This window comes from Ochotona curzoniae, unplaced genomic scaffold, assembly GCF_017591425.1.
Source record: "Ochotona curzoniae isolate NIBS_2020 unplaced genomic scaffold, NIBS_Ocur_1.0 contig_46, whole genome shotgun sequence".
In the NCBI taxonomy this organism is placed as follows: Eukaryota; Metazoa; Chordata; class Mammalia; order Lagomorpha; family Ochotonidae; genus Ochotona; species Ochotona curzoniae.
Genome location: NW_024466340.1, coordinates 5,731,930 through 5,740,594, shown reverse-complemented (window position 1 = coordinate 5,740,594; position 8,665 = coordinate 5,731,930).

Here is an 8,665-nt window from a genome sequence, read left to right as displayed (position 1 = left end):
GAGGGAGGAACCCAAATAACCCAGTGCCCGTGGCCTCCCAGGGTGCCCGTTAGAAGGGAGTTGGGCTGGGAAGTTGAGCCCAGGCTCAAGCCCCAAGGTGTTGCAGGTGGTGCCTTTAACAGCAGAGCACAATGCCCACCCACCTCAGAAGAAAAAGCATTCTAATGATGTAGCCTCAGAGAAGCTTGCCATTTTCCTCTCTGTCTCTTCTCTCTGTATATCTGACTTTCCAATAAAGATAAATATTGAAAAAAATAAAAATAAACTACTCTGTTCTGTTAGTGAATCAGTCCATGAGAAGACAGTTAACCTCACTGCTCATCAGGAAAATGCAAATCAAAACCATAGAAAAGGCCTGGCGCCAGGGCAACAACACCGGCATCCCAGCTGGGCATTGGGTCAAGTCCCAGCTGCTCTACCTTCGTTCCATCCCTCTGCTCAGGGCCTGGGAAAGCAGGGGAGGCTGGTCCAAGTACTTAGGCTGCTGCACCGGTGTGGGAGACCAGGAAGAAGCTCCAGGCTCCCAGGTTTTAAGCAGCCAGACTCCAGCTGTTGCTACCATTTGGGGAGTGAGCCAGCAGATGGAAGGTTTCTCTCTCTCATTTTCTTTGCAATTCTGTCTTTCAAGTTAAAAAATAAACACATACTGATGATGCACCTATTAAAATGTCTAGGATAAGCAAAACAAAAATCGGCAAAGGTGTGGGCGATTTGGGTCACCCCTCAAATGGCCGAAACAAAGGACGTGGTGCTATCATGCTGGTTCCTCTTTTTTGAAGATTTGTTCTGCTTGTTTGAAAGGCAGAGTGACAAATAGAGGAAGAGACAGAATTTTTCACCCACTGGTGCACTTCCCAGGTGGCTGGGATGGCCTTGACTAGGCCTGGCTGAAGCCAGGAGCCCAGAGTGCTGTCCACTCCTCCCAGAAGGGGTGGCAGGAGTCCAGCCACTCTCCACCCTCTGTTGCCCTCCCAGACATATTAGCAGGAAGCTGGGTTGGAAGCAGCATGGCCTCAACTTGAACCTGTGCTCCTGGACAGGATGCTGCTTAACCCACTCTGCCACACTGAGGGTCTCCATCATACTCTTCTAATAAGGGGTATGTTACACAACCAAATATTTTTCTTTGTTTCAAACTTTTCATGATGATAAACCTCTTTGAGTTGTGAGCTAACTATGCCAACTGTGGTTCAGGAAAGTTTGATGTGTTTGCCAATTTATAATGAAGGCATCCTAATACTGTATGTTTCAGCAACAAAAAAGTGGGATGGCCACACATGGGACTTGGTTGTGGCTTAACTGCTTGCTTAGGATGTAGTGGGTTGTTCTCTGAGGTTCTTTTAATCCCTGAAAAAATTACTTTATTGAATTTACAATCACCAAAACAAATAATTTCAAAACCTCTCAAGAAAAAGTTTGTCTAGATTTTTAAAACTTTTTACTCTATAATGTATTTCCCTTGGCAACATGTGTATTCATAAAACAATCAGAGTGAAAGGACAGCAATTGCAGTTCTGATGGGTTCTCAAAGATCACAAGTAATGGGAGGAAGACAATATGGACTTTGTACAAAGTTGGTTAGCAACTTGCAGCACTAAACTGTTGCTTTGGAATATTTCAAAGATACACGAAGTAGATAGAATAGTATAATGAACCTCCATGCATTCATCACCCAGTTTTAACAGTTCTCTGCAGTCTGTTATTCTCGTCTCATCTCCAGCTCTTGTATGTCTCTACCCACTCCCCACCCACCCGCAGCTGACTTACATTTCATCATTAGATTAGCACATGGTTTTGGTTGCCTAGGTGTGAGCCAGACAAAAATATCTGAGAGTTAAATCTGATTGGCCAAGTCTTATTTATCTTTTTAGTTGAAGATTTGCAGAGAGAAGGAGAGACGGGGAAAGATATTCCACCTGCTGGTTCACTCCCCGAAGGACCACATCAGCCCAGGGCTGAGCTGTTCTGAAGCTAGGGGCCAGGAGCCTCCTCTGAGTCTCCCATGTGGCTGGATACAGAGGCCCAAGGCCTGGAGCCATCCTCTGCTACTTTCCCAGGCCATAAACAGGGAACTGGATGGGAAATGTAGCAACCAGGACACGAACTAGTGCCCATATGTTATGCCTCACTAGCAGGTGGAGGATTAGCCTGTTGAGCCACAGTCACTTTAAATATAATTGTGTTAGGTTCTGCATTGTGGCTTGGCACACTAAGCCACCACCTGCAACATTGGGCAGTACTTACGGTCCTGGCTATTGCACTTCCAGTCCAGCATCCACTGCAGTGTCAACGGTTTAACCCTTAGTGCCCTCACAAAGCCTTCCCTGCAGCTGCAGATGTCACTTAGCTCTGGGCCCACAGAAGCTTTCTGGAATTCTACTGGTGAATTACTTTGTCACTTTGAACAAAGCAATCTTATGCCTTCAGTTTCTCCGTCTGTAAAAGATAGTGACTTGGGCCCGACGCGGTGGCGCAAGTGGTTAAAGGTCCTCGCCTTGCACGCCCGGGATCCCATATGGGCGCCGGTTCTAATCCCGGCAGCCCCGCTTCCTTTCCGGCTCCCTGCCTGTGGCCCGGGAAAGCAGTCGAGGACAGCCCAAAGCTTTGGGAACCTGCACCCGCGTGGGAGACCCGGAAGAGGCTCCTGGCTTCGGATCGGCATAGTATCGGCCCGTTGCGCTCACTTGGGGAGTGAATCATCGGACGGAAGATCTTCCTCTCTGTCTCTCCTCTCTGTATATCCGCCTTTCCAATGAAAAAATAATAAAAAAATAAATCTTTAAAAAAAAAAAAAAGATAGTGACTTGTTTGTTTTAAAGACTTACTTATCTTAGAAAGGCAGATTTAGACCAAAAAAAAAAAAAATAGGAAAGGCAGATTTACAGAGAGAAGGAGAGACAAAGATCTTCCATCTGCCATTCCACTCCCCAAAAGGCCACAATGGCCGGAGCTGGGTCAGAGCCAGGAGCTTCTTCCAGGTCCCCTGGGTGAGTACAGGATCCCAAGGCTTTGGGTCTTCCTCAACTGCTTTCACTGGCCGCATGTGGAGAGCTGGATGGAAGTGGAGCAGCCAGGACACAAACCTGCACCTAAATGAGATCTCCGCACTTGCAAGGTGAGGATTAGCCTATTGAGCCATCACACCAAAAATTGTGACTGTGAACTGGAGATTTAGAACCAAGACTTAACTAAGGCTTGAAGAATCCTGAAAGTTAAAAAAAAAAAAAAAAGGCAGCAGAACTTTGAAGCAGTTCCAGAGAGTAAAATAAATAAGGGGGGACCAGTTGATATTTCTCTAAAGGTGCGGCATTTAAAATGCTACCCATCCTCCTTAGTAAGCAGAAAGGGGACAAGACTTTCTTCCTTTTGCGGCTTGGTAAAGTGAGTCACAGAAGGGCACTCTCTTGCCCAAGGCTTAGAGTAAGGCAGTGATGAAAGTGAGAACAACTGCCAGCTCTCCTATCCTCCTCATGGTGTTACACTCATCTGTGTTACTGTTCTTATAAAGAAGCAGAGCTTGCAAAACTGGCTCATTCTTGCCCAGTAAGTCTACGCTCGTATCGGCCCTCTCCATGGGTCTTGTAAACAGTACCCACCAGGAACTGGGAGGTCATCTTCCTCCAAGTGGAGTACAGGCTCAGACAATTGCAGCCTACCTTTCAGGCCTTACATCCCTGAGTACCCACTTGGGGGAGGGGGGAGGTGGGAAAGGCGAGACACAGGGCCTAGTGTAATGGTTCAGTGGCTGAATTCTCACCTTGCATGTGCCAGAATCCTGTGAGGTCACTGGCTTGTGTCCCAGCTGCGCCACTTTCCATCCAGCTCACTGCTTGTGGCCTGGGAAAGGAGTGGAGGATGGCTCAGGACCTTGGGACCTGTATCTGCATGGGAGGCCCGGAAGAAGCTCCTAATTTCTAACCAACCCAGCACTGGCCCTTGGGGCCATTTGGGGAGTGAACCAGCAGATGAAACATTTTTATCTCCCTCCCTCTCTGTAAATCTGCCTTCCTTCCCCCCAAAATTAGTAATAATAAAATAAATCTTTCAAAATAAAAAGGGACACAGCCCCTCTCCGTATGGAACCCAAACTAAAGGACAGTGTTATGGTGGTGGGCTGCTTCCCCACGGCTGCAGTATTACATTACCACAAAGCCAGGGACTTGGAGCAGCTGGAGTATTTTCTCCAAGTTTTGCAGGCCCAAGGTCTGGAAGTCAAGTGTGGACAGGGCTGTGCTCCCCCCGAGGCCTCCATGGGACAGCCCTGCCTCGCCTCTGTCAGTAGTTCCTGGACTTGTCACTGTACCTCTGCAAGCAGCCTTCTCTGCATCTGCTCCTTCATCACAGGATGACACTCCTGTCTGGATTTGGGACCCACCTGTATAATCCAGGGTGAACTTCACCTTGATACCCTTCACTGGATTCTGTCTGCAAAGCTCCTTTCTCCCAAGAAGGTCCTAGTCCCAGGTTCTTGGGAGACAGATCTCTCAGAAGGCCACCATGCAGGTGGCCAGACTGCAAAAGGGAGAGGAGTACAGTACATGTTCCACCTGCTCATCCTCTTAGACAAAATCCCGCAGCTCCAAACTAGTTGTATTCACCCTGCCTGTGTTGGAAGACACTAGTGGGCTTGTCTTTTTTAGTCAAATGAAAAAAAAAAAGTTTCCCCACTTCTGGACTTTGTAATGCGTTTCCTCATGCATCCTTATTGTCCCAGCCAAAACTGACTGAAAGAACGTGGTTTAACTCCTACAGCAACTTCTGACCTCCTCCAGCACAGTGATAAAGAATGTATTCTTCAGAACACAGAATCTCTCTGCTTTGGTGCTCTGGCCAAAGAAAGCACTGCCTATTCTCATAGCCCACATGCTTTGGGCAGTCCATGCCCTCATAGCCCACATGCTTTGGGCAGTCCATGCCCTCATAGCCCACATGCTTTGGGCAGAAGGCCCATGGATTGGCACTTAGAAATAGGGATGAACAAGCAGGATTTGGCTAGGATCGATCCTATGGAAAATGGCCATGTTGCCCACACTGTTGTCAAATGATGACAATGCCTTAAAAAAAATTTTTTTTTTAAAGATTTATTTATTTTTATTGGAAAGTCAGCCCAGCCTCTCTGCCTAGGCTGTAAGAGATAGTTCGTGCTTTCTTACTTGCAGCAGACACTGGGTTCGGTGCACTCAGTATGAATGCCTGCCAAAACAGACATCGTAATCAGAGCGAATCTTTCTAAATCAGCCACTGCCCCATGTCTTTCCTGGTTGTCTCGTAGGGTGACATAGGACGATCTAACAGTTTTAGCACAAGCTAGAAATTCTGCATCATCCGGTGAATTCATCAATACTTGTTGCCGAATTTCAGCATTGGGAGCTGGCAGGAGTCTTCAAGGTTATTGCCCGCATGCCCCTCCCCAGAGGCCGCTGTGCTCAGGATGGTGCACCTGCCTGCGGGCACAAACGGCACCAGAGGCCAACTCTCGGTTCTCAGGCTCATGCTGTATTAGTGGCAGGTTGGGAAGATTTTACTTTTTTTTTTTTTAATGCCAAGTTCAAAGTCAATCCAGGCTTCAAAGGCTGAGACTGTCTGGTGACTGTTTGACACCACTTTGCAGAATTATGCCCAGACAAACTCAGAAATACCCCCAAACTACCACAAATCCATGCCAAGGAGTTACACATGGTTTAGGAAAACTGAGAAAGGGCATTTTACATTTATTCCATATGTAATACAAAAAGGATTTTGGACTAGTTGACAACATGGAAACTGGAGCAGATGTTGAGGCCTGCAGTTACGGTGCTAGCTAACGTAGCCACCTCCCACACCAGGGAGCCTTGGGCTAACTCCCACTTCCTGCCAATGCCAACCCTGAGAGGAGGTAGGGGAAGGCTCAGGTACGCAGGTGCACCCTGCCAGCCGCATGGGAGTGCTGGTGGAGCATTTGGCTCCTGGCTTTGACCCGGCCCAGCTATGGCTCTGGTGGGCATCTGGCTCCTGGCTTTGACTCGGCCCAGCTATGGCTCTGGTGGAGCATCTGGCTCCTGGCTTTAACCCGGCCCAGCTATGGCTCTGGTGGAGCATCTGGCTCCTGGCTTTGACCCGGCCCAGCTATGGCTCTGGTGGGCATCTGAAGAGCAAAGCAGCAGATGGGAGTCCTCTTTACTTCTTCAAGCCTTTCAAGTCAAACAAAAATAAGCAAATGAACACTTTTTAAAACCTGGGGCCAACACAGTGGCAAACAGGCTAATTCTCTGCCCGTGCTGCTCAGCTGCTCCACTTTCAATCCATCTCCCTCTTGGTGGCTTAGGAAGGCAGCAGAGGCTGGCGCATGACCTTGGGCCCATGCACCTATATGGGACACCCAGAGGAGGCTCGTGGACCGCAGTCTCAGCCAGGCTCATCTCTGGCCATCACAGACATTTGGAAAGTGAACCAGTGGCTGGAAGATCTCTGTCTCTCCATCCCCTCTCTGTAACTCTCTCGAGTAAGTAAAAGTTGCAAAGATTTAGTTATTTTTATTTGAAAGATTTTACAGAGACAGTAAACGGAGCCAAGTTTCATCCCAATGAGCATAAAGAACGTGTCTATTAAACCCCTTAGCCGCGAGTGGCGCTGTGTCATAGTGTCATAGTAAATGATTCACACAGAGACTTGCCCAACTCTGCCTCTTGCCTTTTGATGGTTTGTGGTCCGAGGCAGACAGGCTGACGCTCACATGCATTTACAGCCAACTGACAGGCACGGTGCCAGTCAGCTGGCAGACGATCTAGCCGAGCAGGCAGCAATGAGGAAGGCTGCTTTCACCAGTCCTGCGTTTATCTCTGCAAGAAAAGAAAAAATAGCACGCTTCTTTATTTTTAGAATTTATTTTAGTTATTTATTTTTACTTTTTTAAAGATTTATTTTCATTGGAAAGTCAGATATCCAGAGAGGAGGAGAGACAGAGAGAAAGATCTTTCGTGTGATGATTCACTCCCCAAGTGAGTGCAACAGATGGTGCTGCGCCGAACCGAAGCCAGGAGCCAGGAGCTTCTTCAGGGTCTCCCACACACGTGCAGGGTCCCAAGGCTTTGGGTCGTCCTCGACTGCTTTCTCAGGCCACAAGCAGGGAGCTGGATGGGAAGTGGAGCTGCTGGGATTAGAACTGGTGGCCATATGGGATCCCAGTGCATTCAAGGCGAAGACTTAGCTGCTAGGTCACACCCCCGGGCCCAAAAATAAATAAATCTTTAAAAATTGTTTTTAATTGCTATGTATTTAGCTATTTATTTGAAACAGAGAGAAAGAAACAGAAAGAGCTCTCTTCCACTTACCGATTCATTTCCCAAATGCCTGCAACCTCTAGGATGGACCAGACTAAACCCATGAGCCCAGAGGGCTGCAACCTATCTCACAGATGGGCGATGATGGTCCCAGGCATCTGAACCATCAGCTCTTCTCCCAGGGTTTGCATCAGCAGGAAATTGGATTGAAAGCAGGGTTGGGACTCAGTCACAGTCACCCCGGTATGAAGTGCAGGTGTTCCAAGTGGTGTCTTCCCGTGAGGCACCACAACGCCTTCCCCTAAACTCAGAGGGAAGGGGTGTGGGAGTGTGCCAGGCCTGTGGTGTTGGCATCTCATAGAGACACCGTCCTGTCCCAGCTGCTCCACTGCTGATCCAGCTTCCTGCCCGTGGCCTGGGAAGGCAGCAGAGGATGGTCCCTGCACCCATAAGGGAGATCTGGAAGAAGCTACTGGCTCCTTGCTTCAAACCAACCTAGTCCTGCCTGTTGCTACCGTTTGGAGGCTGGAAGATCAATGCCACAATCTCTCCCTCCTCTCCCTCTCTGTACCTTTTTTTTTTTTTTAAAGATTTATTTTTATTATTTTTTAATTGGAAAGGCGGATATACACAGAGGAGAGAGAGAGAGAGGAAGATCTTCCGTCCGATGATTCACTCCCCAAGTGAGCACAACGGCCGATACTACGCCGATCCGAAGCCAGGAGCCTCTTCCGGGTCTCCCACGCGGGTGCAGGGTCCCAAAGCTTTGGGCCGTCCTCGACTGCTTTCCCGGGCCACAGGCAGGGAGCTGGAAGGGAAGCAGGGCTGCTGGGATAGAACCGGCGCCCATATGGGATCCCGGGCGTGCAAGGCGAGGACCTTTAACCACTTGCGCCACCGCGCCGGGCCCTCTCTGTACCTTTTAAAAATACATTCATTTATTTGTTTTTATTGGAAAGTCAGATGTAAAGAGAGAAGAAGAGACAGAAAGAGCTTCCATCCACTGCTTCATTCCCCCAAGTGGCCTCAATTGCCAGAGTTGAGCTGATCTGAAGCCAGGAGCCACGAGATTTTTTTTTTTTAAGGCTTATTTATTTTTATTGCAATGTCAGATATACAGAGAGGAGGAGAGACAAAGAGAAAGATCTTCCATACAATGATTCACTACAACGGCTGAAACTGAGCTGATCCAAAGCCAGGACCCTCTTGCTGGGTCTCCCACGCGGTTGCAGGGTCCCAGGCTTCGGGGCGGACCTCCACTGCTTTCCCAGGCCACAAGCAGGGAGCTGGATGGGAAGCAGAGCCACCGAGACACAGAACCGTTGCCCACATGGAATCCTGGCGCTTGTAACACAAGGATTTAGCCATTTGGCTACTGCTCCAGGCCTGAAAGATTTATTTTAATT